This window comes from Acipenser ruthenus, chromosome 16, assembly GCF_902713425.1.
Source record: "Acipenser ruthenus chromosome 16, fAciRut3.2 maternal haplotype, whole genome shotgun sequence".
In the NCBI taxonomy this organism is placed as follows: Eukaryota; Metazoa; Chordata; class Actinopteri; order Acipenseriformes; family Acipenseridae; genus Acipenser; species Acipenser ruthenus.
In genome coordinates, this window is record NC_081204.1 from 16,953,913 (window position 1) to 16,973,448 (window position 19,536).

The 19,536-nt window shown below is 38.8% G+C and overlaps 1 protein-coding gene across 1 annotated transcript in view; it reads left to right on the plus strand.

The window, feature by feature from the left end:
- The first annotated feature begins 1,318 nt into the window (after positions 1-1,318).
- The window catches only part of LOC117414311 (ectonucleoside triphosphate diphosphohydrolase 8-like), a 32,715-nt gene continuing 14,497 nt past the window's right edge, over positions 1,319-19,536 (plus strand). The window contains exon 1 of the mRNA XM_058988954.1: positions 1,319-1,409. The gene's annotated coding sequence lies outside the window, so the exon portion shown is untranslated. The remainder of the gene's footprint in view (positions 1,410-19,536) is intronic.

Below are 19,536 nucleotides of genomic sequence, written 5' to 3' on the forward strand. Positions count from 1 at the left end.
AAAAACAACATTAACACAGCAAAGCAAAATGGTTGAGAAATGAAAAGGTCCACAATTTACAAATGAACTGTATACAAAGTGACAGTGCCATAAAGAATAACTATAAGATAAATCCTATAGACAAGCTCACACTCCATTAACCCCCCAGACAAAACATATCCACCAGCACAATTAATACAATAATTAAAATAGAATTACCGGTTTCAATTCTATTAATAGATACATCATAAAATCAATTAACCCATAAACAATAGATAGTAGCCCTACGCGAGGAAAAAACAGAGAGCCAATATATTACAAGCGTCGATTTAACCATAAACTCTCGGATGCACAAACCTGCTTTATTCTCACCACATACAGCAAGCATTAACGGATCACGACTCTTCCGCGGATCGACTCATTCGTGGATAGAACATTTCACTTTCCAATCAAACCGAAATAAACGCTAAAAACAAAACTTAACTAAATTTAGCAAACAAAGGCGCTCTGTCTTTTCCTGGCGTTCACAAACACAACCTCTCTCTATCAAGGGCACACCCCGTCACCATCCAGCAGCCGGCTTTTAAAGCAGCACGTCAATTAAGACAGCTCATTTATCCAATAGACTCCGGACAGAACATATTGCGCTCATTGGTTTCAATAAAGTCGTCATAATACCAGGACCAACAGGTAGAATCCCAAACTAATATAATAAGTAAGCACCGTTTACACATATATCATGACAATATTTCCCAGACAGTAAAAAAAGTTCTGGACAAAAATGTATGTTTCATTAAACAGCTGAACGGTTATTTTACAGGCCAGTAATGGCTTCAAGTGGTTTTAATCTCATTCCTCCATCCCCTCACATATCTTCTGTGGAACAAGCAAACAATCTTCAAGTTTTTTTTATTAAAAAGAAAATTAGTTTTGCAACCAAAACGGTTTTGATTTTCTTATAGATTCAAAAAAAAAACAGAAAGGGCTGTAAAAGTTATTTTTCTTTTTCTTCTAAAACCTTTTTTTTAAATCATTTTCAACGTTGCTGCAGTACAATCTACCATCAGATATTAGTAACTTAGCTTGCTGCAATCCATTTCAGAGTGCAAACCAGGTGAGTCTTTCTTGCAATAATTGCCTAAATTACTACCTTCTTACATATTATCCTAATATAACTAATAAATGACACAAAAAACTGCTTCAAGGGTCTGTCACCTACTTTTCAGTCTTACAAAATAAGTACAAATGCTGATTGGCTTGTGTTGAGGTAAGATGGGTGTATTTTGGGACTCCTAAATGCCCGCCTCCTCCACTTGAACCTCATTTAAGGAAGTACATATTGGCTGCCAGTCACCCGTTGAACCAACTGCTAATAAAAACATCTCTCTCGTGAACAGAATATACAACAGCTATTTTCTCTTTACTCTCCAGTAAGTATTTATTTCATATTCTTGATAATAAACTGGTGCTATGTTTTACTGTATGTGAAGGGAGCTTAATGGGTTGATTTATGTTCTTTTTATATTTTATCTTGACTTTTATACCTTTATTTCAAGATATCCTTTACCTTTATCTATGCCACCTTATTTTTTAATCATTACTAAGTGTGAAATATTATTTTTTAACTTGTACTGAAACAGACTTAATGTTGGTGTGAGGACCCTGGAGACGAACTAGAACAGTTGCAAGGCTCTTTTTAGAATTCAGCTTAACACAAGGGCTTCGGTGTAAATAAATTGCTAGGCAAATGTGCTGTCTGTAACCAAGGTAGAAGGAAATGGTAAAGAAAACTGGACTAACGAAGCTAAATGTCCCTTTTGGAGTCTGTAGCACATTGCAAACTCATTATAATAGTGATTGAAGGTGTTAACCAACCAAAACAGAGTATACAGTATCAAACCAGACTTTAATTTGAATATTTTTCTGAGGCAGGTGTATTTTAATTGGAAAGTTAATTAATATGTTTGTTAAAGTGCATGAGAATGAGTGTTGTTCTATAGCAAGTTGAGTGACTGTCTCACCTTCCAACGCGTTGTGTCTTTGTACGGAAGCGTATTGGTGCCACAGAGAGTAAACATTCTTTTTTTTACAAGATAGGCATTTCATGAAAATGGAACAATAACCCCAATTTACCAGGCTTCATTAATCTCACCAGGAGAGGATCAAGCATAGATAAGTTGTCAGAAGTCAGATTCTACATTTGCCTACCTCTGAACCAAAAGGGATTTTTTTATTTCTGATGTACTAGATATATTATTATTTGTTTATTTAGCAGACGCCTTTATCCAAGGCGACTTACAGAAACTAGGGTGTGTGAACTATGCATCAGCTGCAGAGTCACTTACAATTACGTCTCACCCGAAAGACAGAGCACAAGGACTTGCTCAGGGTCACACAATGAGTCAGTGGCCGAGGTGGGATTTGAACTGGGGACCTCCTGGTTACAAGCCCTTTTCTTTAACCACTGGACCACACAGAGAATAAATTAGTGTTATTGCAGCTAACACTAATTTATTCTCTTTATTCCATGTGGATTTTGCTTCCCTAGGAATAGTTGGTGGTTTAAATAAAAATTCTGAAAAGAATGCTATAAATTAAAAAAAGATTAGGCAAATTACTGTATATACATATAACTTATTGCAGAAATGTACAAATTTCCACACATTGGGGTATGCAAACTTTTGATGATGACAACAGCAGTGTGGAGTAGTGGTTAGGGCTCTGGACAGGGCAGCAGTGTGGAGTAGTGGTTAGGGCTCTGGACTCTTGACCGGAGGGTCGTGGGTTCAATCCCAGGTGGGGGACACTGCTGCTGTACCCTTGAGCAAGGTACTTTACCTAGATTGCTCTAGTAAAAACCCAACTGTATACATGGGTAATTGTATGTAAAAATAACGTGATATCTTGTAACAATTGTAAGTCGGCTAAGAAATAAAATAATAATATTTTAAGTTATGAACAGTGAAATTATGCAATGCAGTGACAGATTCTGAGCTAATCTGGGCCTTAACTGGCTGCTTTTAATTAAAAATACACTTGGTTTCAAAAAGTTTGGAACTTGTCAAAAAGAGCAAACTGAAATGTTAAAAAATCATAGTCATCTCACCTAGGCTGAATTTTTTTTTTTTGAAAAATATATAGATATCGCTTCCAAAATTCAAATGCACTGAATTTACATTGGTGTAGTCTAATCCTGCGCCGGTGTCAATTTTAAGAAAAAGTTGAAATAAGTTTAAATGCACTATTCTTTGTTTAATTTCATTTAATTAGTAAATAAATGTTTCTGGCTGACCTTTGGTAACCGTTAACTGTCTTCAATATCGTTATTTTCTGATAAAAAAAAATAAAAAAAATTGGTAGACCATTGTTTAAAATCATGTCAATGTCTCATCTTTTTCAGTGATTGTTTTGGTTCTTGTCATGCAATTTTAAAAAAGATTATGCAAAATACTGTAAATAAATGCTCTTGATTTGAACTTACTTTTGAAAGACTGCTATGCCCTTTTTTGGAAACCATTCAAGTATCTGTGCTTATGCCCATATCTTTAACTGATAGCTTCACACAACCTAGATCTGCCAAATCTTATCAAATAAAACTTAAAGGAAGAATTACATGTCCCGGTCCTCATGCCGTATCATAAGACAATATTCATATGGCTGCAGACTGATCTAATCACAGTTCAATACATTACCTGCAAAAGATTGATGAATACAACTAATTAAACAGAGTACATTACAGGGTAATTACTACAAATAACAAGAAAAAGTCCTATCTACCTGTAGCAGGGCGGTAGAAAGCCCTGCTGTTGAAATGTATTATTATTATTATTTGTTTATTTAGCAGACACCTTTTATCCAAGGCGATTTACAGGGTGTGTGAACTATGCATCAGCAGCAGAGTCACTTACAACTACGTCTCGTCCGAAAGACGGAGGTTAAGTGACTTGCTCAGGGTCACACAATGTCAGTGGCTGAGGTGGGCTTTGAACCGCAGACCTCCTAATTACAAGCCCCTTTTCTTTAACCACTGGACCACACAGCCTCCTATTATTTGTTTATTTTTAGAACGGCGTCTCCCCTCCGCCCCTGTGCAGTTTATTATTTTGTATTTGTGGTTTATTATTATTATGATTTAGTTATTGTGAAAATATGACGGCGTGCGCCGTGTTTGTTGTTGTTATGGTTTATTGTTTTATAAATTTGACGGCGTAGCCGAATGTTTGTTTTTGTTTGGTAGTGTGGATGGGAAGCCCATCCATGGTAATTAAAAACCTTGTGTAGAAGGTGGCCATCTCCCAAATTAAGTGATTAATTTGTTGCTAATCAGGAGATGGTCACCTGCATAAAAGCCTGCAGCTCTCTGCACTCAAGGTGGGTGTTAGGAGCGAGAGCAGCGAGAGAGAGAAACGAAACGAAATGAAACGAAAAAAAACATTCGGCTACGCCGTCAAAGCCGTCATATAGCATTCTTTTCAGAATTTTTATTTAAACCACCAACTATTCCTAGGGAAGCAAAATCCACATGGAATAAAGAGAATAAATGAGTGTTATTGTAGAGCCCCTCAGCTTCAGAGAGGTAACAAGTAGGGGAAGACACAAATATTTGCCATATATTGTCCCTTTCAATTGAAGACAATGTAGCTTTGCTGTTCCTAGCCAGATCATTTATTATTACAAAAAGAAGAGTACTGCACAATAGCTGCAGAGCATTTATCAGGAAGTACTGTAAAAAAAGGAAAATAAATAAAATATAACCTGTTATTTTTCACCACCAAAGGGGAGACACAACGCCTGAGCCACTAAAGTGAGAACTGTACCACACCCAGCCACTCTGTGCACCAGAGCTCAGGATCAATGTGCATCTATTCAGGGATGCCAACATAGAATAAGATTTTTGTTAGTTTATTTGTGAATTAATAAAACCCTGCCCAGCCCTGCCTTGCTGGTGCACAGGTCACGCCTCACTTCCTGCCTGTCTGTGTCGTTACGTCTGGTCCCACAGGCGCTACACCCACCAACCCCCATCACAAGGATTTCAATTACACAAAAGTAGATGTTAAAACTTCATGCTGATTTGAACTCAGCTCTCACCAAGATAAGCACCAACTAAGACATAGCTTTACAGTAAACTAATGTGATCCATATGTGTCTCCATCCATTTGTGCTTCCTTCCATATGATGATGTAGATATTCTTCTGTCTGGTGTTGATGGCTGAAGTGTAATGCTGACTCCAGGGATCAGCTTATTGACTCCCTAGCGCATCAGCACACACAACGGCTGCGATGCTGGCTCCGGGGATCAAACCACAGTGTGGTCTCCCCAGCGCATCAGCATGACAACCGTCTGGATTGAGCTAAGTCGGGTACATCTCTGGGGTCTTCAAGTGGGCACCTTCCATCCTCGGTGTTTCGTCGACTAGCCCACGACACCTCAAGAGGGCTCGACGGTGATTGTGGCGTCCCAGCATCACCCCCGTCTGTCCCCCACTCAATTTAGCCCAGCTTACTTACCCGTACATCAGCGTTTCTTTCTATTGTGCTTGAGATCCCCAGCCAGAATCTTTGCGTCTCAACCACAGCCAGTTGCTGCTCCTCTCTGCTGCTTCAGATAAGTTCTTCACTGTGCGACACAACTCTTGGCCACTGAATCCGACGTCTCTGAGAAACCGGGTTGTAGAGTGTGCCACAAATCCTCGACAACCCACCTCCACTGGGTAAACCCAGTCTCTCCATCCTCGCTGTTCCGCTTCAGTGGCTAGTTGAGCATACCGCAGTTTCTTCCTCTCATACGCCTCATCTACAGCATCCTCCCGTGGCACTGTTTACTCTACCAGGTGAACAAGGCATGCTGATCCAGACCACAAGACAATATCTGGTCAAAGGTTAGTGGTGGCAATCTCAGATGGAAAAATAAGCCGTTGACCAACATCTGCCAGCATTTTCCAGTCTCTAGCAGCTTCCAGTTGTCCTGGGCGAGGATTGGTTTTAATACTTTTTCTTGGTGGTTGCTCTCCTGGGTGGAGGAATGTTGTCTTTTGTGTGTAATGTTTTGATGGAACAGGTGGCAACTTATTGGTCATGTTACGCGTGTCTTCCAATGCTAAGGCCAAACATCGCAGCACCTGGTCCTGGCGCCAAGTAAACCGTCCTTGGCTAAGAGCCACCTTACATCCTGTCAAAATGTGCCTTAATGTTGCAGGTGATGAACACAAAGGACATGAGGGATCCTCTCCTACCCAGAGGTTTAGGTTCTGTGGTGATGGGCGAACATCATATGTTGACCTGATGAGGAAACTGATCCTGCTCTGTTCCATTGACCATAGATCTTGCCAGCCAATCTTGCGTTGTTCCACACTCTCCCATCTCATCCATTCTCCCTGCTTGGCCTGGGAAATGGCCTTTATACACCTCATCCTCTCCTCCTGCTTTAACATCTCGTTGACTACCAGCTTCCTCCGTTGAGCTGGGGCTGCCTTGTGCCATGTAGGAGGAGCTGAACTGAGACCAAGACCCCCTCTTCCATGCTGAACTTGCCCCATGATATCACCAATTCGAAGGGCAGCCTTTGCATCCTCCACAGTTTTCTTTGCAGCCCACTTTCTTCCAGTTTTCAATACAGGTGCTGCCTCCCTTACGCATTTGTCGCGTGACTCTACTAATGTCATTTAGTTGCAGTAGTTGTTAGTTGCAGTATTCCTTTAGTTGCAGTAGTTGTTAGTTGCAGTATTCCTTTACCATAAAGTCCCACTCTGCTGAGGCAGCGTGGAACTCCCAACCATTTCCTGATGTATGAACTGATTAAAGCTTCCAGCTTCTCTACTGTTGTCAAAGAAACATCGTACACATATTTATTCACTAACAAAATTAAGCTTTCAAAACAAAATACAAAACAAAAAGGTTCAAACAATCAAATGCAAACAACATACCATCACCACAGCCTGCTACTCCTGTATCCCTCTACTACACACCAAACAAACCTCCCTTTAATAGGATGCAGCTGGGCATTCAATCAGGGATAGAGCTGGAGATTAACCCCATCCCTGCTAAACACACACACATGCATATTTACAGGAAAGTGGGTGGTGGTTTTCTTTATCAAAAACACTTACATACATTTTCTTTTACTCTTTTTAGGATACCAAAGAAAACAAATGAAACTTGAAAAGCCAATGACTTGGAAACCATGTATTTTCTTACTGTTTCTACTATGTATCTTCATAATGTCCTTCTTATATGGAGTCATTGAAATATTTAATAAACAGCAAATCCTGAAGATGGATCAATTAAAATCAAGTTCCAAATCAACAATGACCACTATTAGAAAGGATCAAGGGATATGGACTGTAAACTCACTTGGCCGTCTTGGCAATCAAATGGGTGAGTATGCAACTCTGTATGCCTTGGCTAAGCAAAACAATCACCAGCATACATACTTCCAGAGATGCATGAGTACTTAGCACCAATCTTCAAGATCACTTTACCTGTGCTTCATAGTAAAATTAACACAAACATACAATGGAAACATTACTGGCTCCATGACTGGATGTCCAATGAGTATTACAACATTCCTGGGGATTATGTGAAGCTAACAGGCACTCCTTGCTCTTGGACCTTCTACCATCATATTAAAGAAGACATCCTTAGGGAATTCACCTTCCATGATTTCCTCAAAGACGAGGCCAACCGGTACCTGGAAGGTATTAAAGGGAGTCGGGAAAATGTCACCTTCATTGCAGTCCATGTGCGAAGGGGGGACTATGTGCGTGTTATGAGAGACTCATGGAAGGGAGTGATAGCAGATAAGGCCTACATTGATAAAGCCATGTCTTATTTCAGGAACAAGTATCAAGAACCTGTGTTTGTGGTAACCAGCAATGGCATGGAGTGGTGCAAAGAGAACATTGATGCTTCTAAAGGAGATGTGTATTTCTCTGGTGATGGAAATGAATCAAAGCCAGCAAAGGACTTTGTTATTCTTGCTCACTGCAATCACACCATCATGACTATTGGGACATTTGGCTACTGGGCTGGGTACCTTGTTGGTGGGGAGACGGTTTATCTCTCCAACTTCACACTCCCTGAATCACCATTCCTGAAATTATTCAAGTATGAAGCTGCCTTCCTTCCTGAATGGCATGGGATCCCAGCTGACCTTTCACCCCTTCTGAATTCAATCAAACCATAGATCGATGAATTGCTCTACTTCACTTGTAACAATGAACAACTTGGCCAAAAATTAGGAGGACTCGCTGACAGCACGCGCTTCAGAGGACACGCATGCTTGCCTTCATCTCTGCCAAGTCAATACGGGAGCTGCAGCACTGAGACAAGGTCTTAAAAACAATTGGATATTCCAAATTGGGAGAAAATAGGTAAAAATAATTGCCAATTCCAAATTTAAAAATAAAAAAAGTTAAAACCAAAAAAGCTTGGAGAACAAAACAAGAGAGAATGGTATTCCATGCCAAACAAGGAGGCGAGTGAAATGGGGACAGTTTTGGCTGAATTCAGAAAACTCTGTAAAGATGTGAACACCAGCCTTCAAATAGTAGAAGAGGCTGAAAGCAGAATTAATGAAATGGAAGACAGCTGCATCAGTCGTGAGAGATTGTTAAGAAAGAAAGGCATCATTGATTATTGCAATTCAGTCTGATCGGCAGGATATATTACAATCCAGAACAATATTTCAAACAGTTTCTCAGATAAGAAACATCATTGTACCACCTGAGCCACGCCTGATATGTCTTGGCGATATGTCTTTAGTGACAAATATGGGCATTGGGGATGTTTGATTTATTAAGATGGCACTAATAACAGCTGATAAATGTATTGCCCTTTGTTGGAAAAATGATAACTCCCCAAATATATCTATGTGGTTTGGGAATATTTAGTCATCTGTCCTTTGTGAAAAAAAATACTGTAGGATTTGCAAAAGGAACTGGCTCTTTGAAGAGATATGGGGTGGATTTATTAACTTCCTTAACTCCTCAACTTATTTTGCCACCACAAAGTATAGCTCCCTCCTGACCAGAGTTTATCCGCAGTCCAGTTATTTTTGTTATATATGTTATATTATATAACATATAATATAACATATATTATAGAACATATAATAACACAGCTGCTTAAAATGTGTTTCTTTTAAGCAGCTCTTAAAATAAACAAATCCCTTGGGCCGGATGAGATCCTCCCAATAGTACTCAAAGAAATGAAAGAAGTTATTTACAAACCGCTAAAAAAGATCATGCAACAATCTCTTGACACAGGAGTTGTACCGACAGACTGGAAAATAGCAAACGTAATACTGATACACAAAAAGGGAAGACAAAACCGAACCAGGTAACTACATACCAATAAGTCTGACCTCTATTATATGTGAACTTATGGAAACTATAATAAGATCCAAAATGGAAAATTACTTATATGGTAACAATATCCTGGGAGACAGTCAGCGTGGTTTTAGGAAAGGGAGATCGTGTCTAACTAACCTGCTTGATTATTTTGTGGATGCAACATCGACAATGGATAATTGCAAAGCATAAGACATGGTTTATTTAGATTTCCAGAAAGCTTTTGACAAAGTACTGCATAAAAGATTAATTCTCAAACTGAACGCAGTAGGGATTCAAGGAAATGCATGCACATGGAGTAGGGAGTGGTTAACATGTAGAAAACAGAAAGTACTGATTAGAGGAGAAACCTCAAAATGGAGCGAGGTAACCAGTGGTGTACCACAGGGATCAGTACTAGGTCCTCTGCTATTCCTAATCTACATTAATGATTTAGATTCTGGTATAGTAAGCAAACTTGTTAAATTTGCAGACGACACAAAAATAGGAGGAGTGGCAAATACTGTTGCAGCAGCCAAGGTCAAATTTTCCATTTTGGATCTTATTATAGTTTCCATAAGTTTACATATGATAGAAGTCTGGCTTATTGGTCTGTAGTTACCTGGTTCGGTTTGTAAACCTTCTTATGTATGTTCTTATATGTTATTACTTTTAACAGGTTGTTTGGGTTTTTTATTTTTGGTTTGTTTTTGTTTAAGTACTGCATTATATTTCAGGAAGGTATGGTGGGAATCCATGTAGAGGAACTACTGTTTAACTTTTCTATTGTTTTTATAATTTTATTTTCTGTCATTCTACTGTGTTTCGGATAGTTTGTTTGTTGTTATATAGATAGATTTTTATTACAGAGTTTCCAAATGTGAGGAAGAATGACACAAAACTGACTTTAAAAAAAAGAAAATTGTGAATAAACTTGAAAGATGAAATACCAGAGCTTTTAACAGTTTGGGTATATTAGATGCTATTTGATCTGTTTCCATACTTTTGTTAAGTGCTTTGTGATCATTTGTCTTTATTAATAAAGATTATTATTATTATTATAATAACACCCTGGAGTTAAAGTGTGCAATGTGTAGTGCAGTGCATGGCAGAGAAAGGAATTGGTTAGCATGGTAACACACTGATAAGAATGGTAAAGCAGGATATCAAAGAGGGTGAATCATTGGAAAGGCACAGTGTGAACATGGCAGGATATGAAAAGCATCCTCGTTTTCACCACGAGTTTTAGGCTTCTTTCAAGGATCAGCAGGTGACAGCAGAGCATTGTTAAATGAGCACTCAGACAGACATGCTATTACTTAAGAGAAAAACCCCTGCAAACTAAAGGGGCTATTCTGCAGGGGGATGGTTTCATGATAGAAACATGTCACATCACATGCATCACAGGAAAGCCTTTTATTGCAAAAGTGTCAACCTTTCCTCATTTACATCTGAAGAGAAAACACTGAAACCACAGTTAAAGACTAGAAATCAATATTATTCATTTTTAGAGTAATATAGTTGTGCATCTATTTCCCCTAAGAGAACACTTCTACAGTATTATATATATGCAATAAACAGAAATACCAATGGAGACCTCTGAACCGGTATAAATATAACACTATACAACAGAAACATACCAAAAACAAGAAATCCAAATATAATACAATACTGTATATATCCACAATTATTTGATTATTTATACGGTACATCAAAAAATACAAATTTCCTTGTGAAAAAACATTTTTAAAAAGTGGTTTGCAAAACTAAAAAAGTAGTGTGCAACATTTACGAGAACAGTGGTGAAACTTAAAAACGAGTGTGCGAACACAATAAAATGTGTGCCGGAAATAGAAATGTGTGCCGGAAGTCATTATCGTTTTTATTTTCCGGCACACATTTTTTTGCTCACCGTGTTTATGTTCACCTTGCCCTTCCGGGCCACCATAAGGGGTTGTACCGACAGACTGGAAAATTGAAAACGTAATACCAATCCACAAAAAGGGAGACAAAACCGAACCAGGTAACTACAGACCAATAAGCCTGACTTCTATGATATGGAAACTTATGGAAACTAATAAGATCTAAAATGGAAAATTACCTATATGGTAACAATATCCTGGGAGACAGTCAGCATGGTTTTAGGAAAGGGAGATTGTATCTAACTAACCTGCTTGATTTTTTTGAGGATGCAACATCCACAATGGATAATTGCAAAGCATACAACATGGTTTATTTAGATTTCCAGAAAGCTTTTGACAAAGTCCTACATAAAAGATTAATTCTCAAACTGAACACAGTAGGGATTCAAGGAAATGCATGCACATGGAGTATGGACTGGTTAACATGTAGAAAACAGAAAGTACTGATTATAGGGCAGCAGTGTGGAGTAGTGGTTAGGGCTCTGGACTCTTGACCAGAGGGTTGTGGGTTCAATCCCCGGTCGGGGACACTGCTGCTGTACCCTTGAGCAAGGTACTTTACCTAGATTGCTCCAGTAAAAACCCAACTGTATAAATGGGTAATTGTATGTAAAAATAATGTGATACCTTGTAACAATTGTAAGTCGCCCTGGATAAGGGCGTCTGCTAAGAAATAAATAATAATAATAATAATAGAGGAGAAACCTCAAAATGGAGCGAGGTAACCAGTGGTGTACCACAGGGATCAGTATTTGGTCCTCTGCTTTTCCTAATCTACATTAATGATTTAGATTCTGGTATAGTAAGCAAACTGTGAGTCTTTTGGGGTAAGTCTCTACCAGGTTTGCACATCTGGATTGTGCATTATTCGCCCATTCTTCTTAGCAAAATTGTTCAAGCTCTGTCAAGCTGGATGGGGATCGTTGGTGGACAGCAATCTTCAAGTCTTGCCACAGATTCTCAATCAGATTCAAGTCCGGGCTTTGACTGGGCCACTCTAGGACATTCACTTTCTTGTTTTTTAGCCACTACAGTGTCACTTTGGCTGTGTGCTTGGGATCATTGTCCTGCTGAAAGGTGCATCTCCGTCGCAGTCTTAGGTTTTTTGCAGACTGAAGCAGGTTTTCCTCAAGGATTTGCCTGTATTTAACTCCATCCATTTTGCCCTTTACCCTGACAAGCTTCCCAGTCCCTGCCAATGCAAAGCATCCCCATATTGTGATGCTGCCACCACCATGCTTCACAGTAGGGATGGTGTTACCTGGGTGATGTGCTATGTTGGGTTTGCGCCAGACACAACGCTTTGCATTTAGGCCAAATAGTTCAATTTTTGTTTCATCAGACCACAGAATCTTTTGCCACATGACTTTTTGCAAATTCCAAGCGGGATTTTACATGGGCTTTTTTCAGAAATGGCTTCCTTCTTGCCACTCTTCCATACAGGCCAGATCTGTGGAGTACCCGAGCTATTGTTGACATATGGACAGTTTCTCCCATCTCAGACATGGAACGCTGTAGGTCTTTCAGAGTTGTCATTGGCCTCTTGCTGGCTTCTCTGACCAATGCCCTTCTTATCAGTTTGGGAGGACGGCCTGATCTAAGCAGATTCTGAGTGGTGCCCTATACCTTCCACTTCTTAATGATCGACTTGACTGTGCTCCAAGGGATATTCAATCTTGAATCTTTTAATAATCTTTTTATACCCCTCCCCTGATCTGTGCCTTGCCACAACTTTATCCTGAAGTTGTTTTGAAAGCTCCTTGGTCTTCATGATAGTATTTTTGCTTTGAATGCACAACCCAACTGTGGGACCTTACAGAGACAGGCGGTTTTAATCTGAAATCATGTGAATCACTTTTATTGCACACAGATGGACTCCATTCAACTTATTGTGTGAGTTCTGAAGGCAATTGGTTGCACCTGAGCTTATTTAGGTGTGTCATAGCAAAGGGGGTGAATACTTATCTAATGAAGACTTTTCAAGTTTTTATTTTTAATTGATTTGTTTTTTCACCCCCCTCCCCCCATTTTTTCCCACATTGAAAGTGTGGAGTAGGTTGTGCAGATCAGAAGAAAAAAATCCCATTTAAATGCATCAAGATTTCAGGTTGTAACACAACAAAATGTGAAAAAGTCCAAGGGAGGTGAATACTTCCTATAGGCACTGTATAATCATCTTCATTCTGAGTAGCTCTACCCCACCTTTATCTTCTGATTTAAGAACAATGGGCTGGTCAGATGTTATGTTATACACACTATACTTTGTGTAACATGCAAATAGCCTCCCACACATAGAGACACGGAAGCACATATACAGAATTCTGACATAAACTGGAACACTTGGCTTCCAGTGAAAAACTGTTTACATCTCTTGATCACAAGGAAACTGCCCTGGTAAAAAAAACAAACACGCAGGGGCAGATTTGGAATGTAGACAAACAGGTAAAAATGTCACAATCTTTTTTTAAAGGTTAAGAGGAATTTATCTATTCAGGGCTGAACAGAGTGAGAAAACAATATTCTGTTTGTTTTGTCCTAAAGCCCTTGAAACTAATAATCAAGAAAACATTGCACTTTCCTGTTTATCACACTGCATGAAAAATATGATTAACTAATTGTGCAAACATATGGTAATAATATAGAAACTTAACGTTTAGAAAGATCACACATGTTTCAAGCCCATTTTTACAAATGGTTTACTAGACCAAGAACCTAATGGACGTGTTTAAGTCTATTTGGACCTAGGGTTTGCACAATAGTAAAATAATGGTTTACAAAGATTTGCATAAATTACAGTTTTACAAAGTGATACAAACTTATTCACACATTATGCTCGTATGGACATTAAGTTTAAAATATTGTAAACCTGCAATGTGTAAAATCCAGCCAAGCTTTTAAAAAACGAGTTATAAATGTTAAAATAAATAACATTTGAACACTAAAAGTGACTTTTAATTTAAAAAAAAGTTTTATTAATATACACAGGCATAAAGACATACACATTGAGTCATACAGATATCATAAGCAAAAAATACATTATACTTTTCTTAATACATTAAATAAATAGTACATTAAAAACACAAGCAAAATTACATCAAAAATACATACAAATTATAGGGCCTTCTATCATAGAAACTTTACTGCACCCCTCATGGATCTGGCTTATTAGGGATCTTTTGACTTTGAAGATGAGGAACTGCATGAGTCTGGCTAGACTGCGCAGTGAAGTGGAGGGCCTTCTGTTTGAACGTGTAGTGGGCAAAGGGAATTGTAGGAACCTCTTTAAAAACCCCTTCCTGGTAAATGAGAGGCTGTTCCCTGAACTTAAAAGATCTACAGTTACTATATATATGCGCTGGTAGATCCTGAAGATTGGGGTGGGCTGGAATCTGATTCTGTAAAATTCTGGTCTTTGAGGTGGGCACGATCAACCTTGTGCATGGCTATGTACAGGAGTCACTTCTTGCCTAAGAAAACCACAGTAATCGTTCCAGCAGACAATTACTCTAATTGGCAGAAGAGTTTTTCAAACGCCTCAATCCAGTGGCTGATGTATGTTTCTGAAACTGAAAACACACATTCGACATGCTCTGAACAAAGGGGAGAAACAGATAGGGAAATATTTTTGGATGGCTATGCAGTTGTAGAAGGTGCTCATATCGCCTGACTGTGCTCCAAGGGATATTCAATCTTGAATCTTTTAATAATCTTTTTATACCCCTCCCCTGATCTGTGCCTTGCCACAACTTTATCCTGAAGTTGTTTTGAAAGCTCCTTGGTCTTCATGGTAGTATTTTTGCTTTGAATGCACAACCCAACTGTGGGACCTTACAGAGACAGGCGGTTTTAATCTGAAATCATGTGAATCACTTTTATTGCACACAGATGGACTCCATTCAACTTATTGTGTGAGTTCTGAAGGCAATTGGTTGCACCTGAGCTTATTTAGGTGTGTCATAGCAAAGGGGGTGAATACTTATCTAATGAAGACTTTTCAAGTTTTTATTTTTAATTGATTTGTTTTTTCACCCCCCTCCCCCCATTTTTTCCCACATTGAAAGTGTGGAGTAGGTTGTGCAGATCAGAAGAAAAAAATCCCATTTAAATGCATCAAGATTTCAGGTTGTAACACAACAAAATGTGAAAAAGTCCAAGGGAGGTGAATACTTCCTATAGGCACTGTATAATCATCTTCATTCTGAGTAGCTCTACCCCACCTTTATCTTCTGATTTAAGAACAATGGGCTGGTCAGATGTTATGTTATACACACTATACTTTGTGTAACATGCAAATAGCCTCCCACACATAGAGACACGGAAGCACATATACAGAATTCTGACATAAACTGGAACACTTGGCTTCCAGTGAAAAACTGTTTACATCTCTTGATCACAAGGAAACTGCCCTGGTAAAAAAAACAAACACGCAGGGGCAGATTTGGAATGTAGACAAACAGGTAAAAATGTCACAATCTTTTTTTAAAGGTTAAGAGGAATTTATCTATTCAGGGCTGAACAGAGTGAGAAAACAATATTCTGTTTGTTTTGTCCTAAAGCCCTTGAAACTAATAATCAAGAAAACATTGCACTTTCCTGTTTATCACACTGCATGAAAAATATGATTAACTAATTGTGCAAACATATGGTAATAATATAGAAACTTAACGTTTAGAAAGATCACACATGTTTCAAGCCCATTTTTACAAATGGTTTACTAGACCAAGAACCTAATGGACGTGTTTAAGTCTATTTGGACCTAGGGTTTGCACAATAGTAAAATAATGGTTTACAAAGATTTGCATAAATTACAGTTTTACAAAGTGATACAAACTTATTCACACATTATGCTCGTATGGACATTAAGTTTAAAATATTGTAAACCTGCAATGTGTAAAATCCAGCCAAGCTTTTAAAAAACGAGTTATAAATGTTAAAATAAATAACATTTGAACACTAAAAGTGACTTTTAATTTAAAAAAAAGTTTTATTAATATACACAGGCATAAAGACATACACATTGAGTCATACAGATATCATAAGCAAAAAATACATTATACTTTTCTTAATACATTAAATAAATAGTACATTAAAAACACAAGCAAAATTACATCAAAAATACATACAAATTATAGGGCCTTCTATCATAGAAACTTTACTGCACCCCTCATGGATCTGGCTTATTAGGGATCTTTTGACTTTGAAGATGAGGAACTGCATGAGTCTGGCTAGACTGCGCAGTGAAGTGGAGGGCCTTCTGTTTGAACGTGTAGTGGGCAAAGGGAATTGTAGGAACCTCTTTAAAAACCCCTTCCTGGTAAATGAGAGGCTGTTCCCTGAACTTAAAAGATCTACAGTTACTATATATATGCGCTGGTAGATCCTGAAGATTGGGGTGGGCTGGAATCTGATTCTGTAAAATTCTGGTCTTTGAGGTGGGCACGATCAACCTTGTGCATGGCTATGTACAGGAGTCACTTCTTGCCTAAGAAAACCACAGTAATCGTTCCAGCGGACAATTACTCTAATTGGCAGAAGAGTTTTTCAAACGCCTCAATCCAGTGGCTGATGTATGTTTCTGAAACTGAAAACACACATTCGACATGCTCTGAACAAAGGGGAGAAACAGATAGGGAAATATTTTTGGATGGCTATGCAGTTGTAGAAGGTGCTCATATCGCCTGACTGTGCTCCAAGGGATATTCAATCTTGAATCTTTTAATAATCTTTTTATACCCCTCCCCTGATCTGTGCCTTGCCACAACTTTATCCTGAAGTTGTTTTGAAAGCTCCTTGGTCTTCATGGTAGTATTTTTGCTTTGAATGCACAACCCAACTGTGGGACCTTACAGAGACAGGCGGTTTTAATCTGAAATCATGTGAATCACTTTTATTGCACACAGATGGACTCCATTCAACTTATTGTGTGAGTTCTGAAGGCAATTGGTTGCACCTGAGCTTATTTAGGTGTGTCATAGCAAAGGGGGTGAATACTTATCTAATGAAGACTTTTCAAGTTTTTATTTTTAATTGATTTGTTTTTTCACCCCCCTCCCCCCATTTTTTCCCACATTGAAAGTGTGGAGTAGGTTGTGCAGATCAGAAGAAAAAAATCCCATTTAAATGCATCAAGATTTCAGGTTGTAACACAACAAAATGTGAAAAAGTCCAAGGGAGGTGAATACTTCCTATAATCGTTCCAGCGGACAATTACTCTAATTGGCAGAAGAGTTTTTCAAACGCCTCAATCCAGTGGCTGATGTATGTTTCTGAAACTGAAAACACACATTCGACATGCTCTGAACAAAGGGGAGAAACAGATAGGGAAATATTTTTTGGATGGCTATGCAGTTGTAGAAGGTGCTCATATCGCCTATGAATTTGCAGTGTGTTTTCCCATGGCTGTAACGTTTGTTATGACTCTAACGATTTTAATCTTTTAACTAAAGAATTATGCGGTGTGATGTTCCAGAATTTTAACGAGAAAGTTAAGATGCTGAAAAACGTCTACAAACTAGATCTAAGTGTGATGTGGGAGCATGAATGGACGGCTTTAAAAAAAAAAACCAGAATCTTCAGGTTCATGCTTTTGTGAGTAAATGTTTTTCCACAGCTTATGAACCCTTGTGATTCCTTATTTGGAGGACGCACAAATGCTATTACGTTGCATTATGTGGCTAAAGAAAATGAGAAGCTAGCGTACTATGATTTCACAAGTTTGTACCCCTTTGTCAACAAGACCAAGACATATCCCATTGAACACCCAACCATAATTTACCAGGACTTTGAGGATGTGAGTAATTATTTTGGTTAGTTTAAAATAACCATGCTACCTCCTAGAGGGTTGTATTTTCCAGTGCTCCCCTCCAGAATCTACAGTAAACTCATTTTTACCCTCTGTCGTACATAAATCAGACCGGGCCTTGCACCCATAATGATGATGAAAGATCTTTAGCAGGTGTGTGGTGTTCTGTGGAGGTATTCAAAGCTCTTGAAAAGGGGTATAAGGTGCCTAAAATACATGAAATATGACGTTTCCCTCAGATCTCTGATACTCTCTTTACAGGGTATATCAACGCTCACCTGAAAGGCAAACAAGAGAGTTCGGGATGCCCTTAGCAATGTGTGGATGATGAGAGTAAAGAAAAGTACACCCGTGACTCTCTTCTCAAAGAAGGTATAGCGCTAGACCCTAAGAACATTACAGTGAATCCTGCCAAAAGGCAGATTTCCTTAAATTCACTGTGAGGGAAGTGTGGGCAACATACTAAACCTTTATCCACAACTTTTGTTAGCAAGCCTGCAGATTTCTTTCAGTATGTGTTTTCTAAATGTTATAAGGTATCCCATTTTTGCTTTGTTGGGTACTTCGTTGGGTACAGGTTCAATGGCGATACGCTTCTGACACGCACACCCCCCCCCCCAGGTAATGTAAACAGTTTTATAGCTGCCTTTACAAAGGCTTATGCCCATGTGACAGGGTGCAGCCTGTCTTTGTGTTGTTTTTGTACTTTTGGTATTGTTTAGAGTGTACTGTGATTCTTGAAATGTATTTTTGTTTACGACTGTAAGTCACCCTGGATAAGGGCGTCTGCTAAGAAATATATAATAATAACAATAATGTGAGTGAGTTTGGGGTGTGGATTTGTGAGTGAATGAGTTTATGTGTGGAATGTGCCTGGGCTAATGAGGTGCCAATTACTCACTTAGCCCCGGCACCTGTATAAAAGGGGCGTGGTTAGGTGTGTTTGGTGGTTGGGTGTTTGGGAGAGAGCAAGGGTGGGTGTTTGGGAGAGAGCAAGGGTGGGTGTTTGGGAGAGAGCAAGGCTGAGTGTTTGGGAGAGAAAGTTTGTGTTTTTGTGTAGTTAGTGTTTTGTGTTTGTGTCATTTTGTTTGGCCATCGTGCCCTTTTGTTTGTTTCTTTGTTTTGTTAATTAAAGTCTTTATTTTGCCTGCACTTCCTGTCTCTGAGTCTCCTTACCCCGGTCAGCCTGTCACAGCCCGTTTAGAGCTGTATAATCTAATGGATCGTCTACAGAGACGATGCCTTTACCGTGATACTGAATCGGTTCACAAGTAAACCCAGGGATTGGAACCATTCGCTAGGAGACTATCTAGGAGAACTGACCAGTGAGCTTAAACCAGGCGATTACATTTCAGAATTTGTTTCGGGAGGGCCTTAAGCGTACAGTTTTAAATCAAAAGATCGTAAAAACATGTCTGAAAATGAAGGGTATTACCTTTATTTATGAAAACTCTCAAACCATTAACCCTTTGCGGTCCTATGTCGGACCTTGTCCGACATCGCA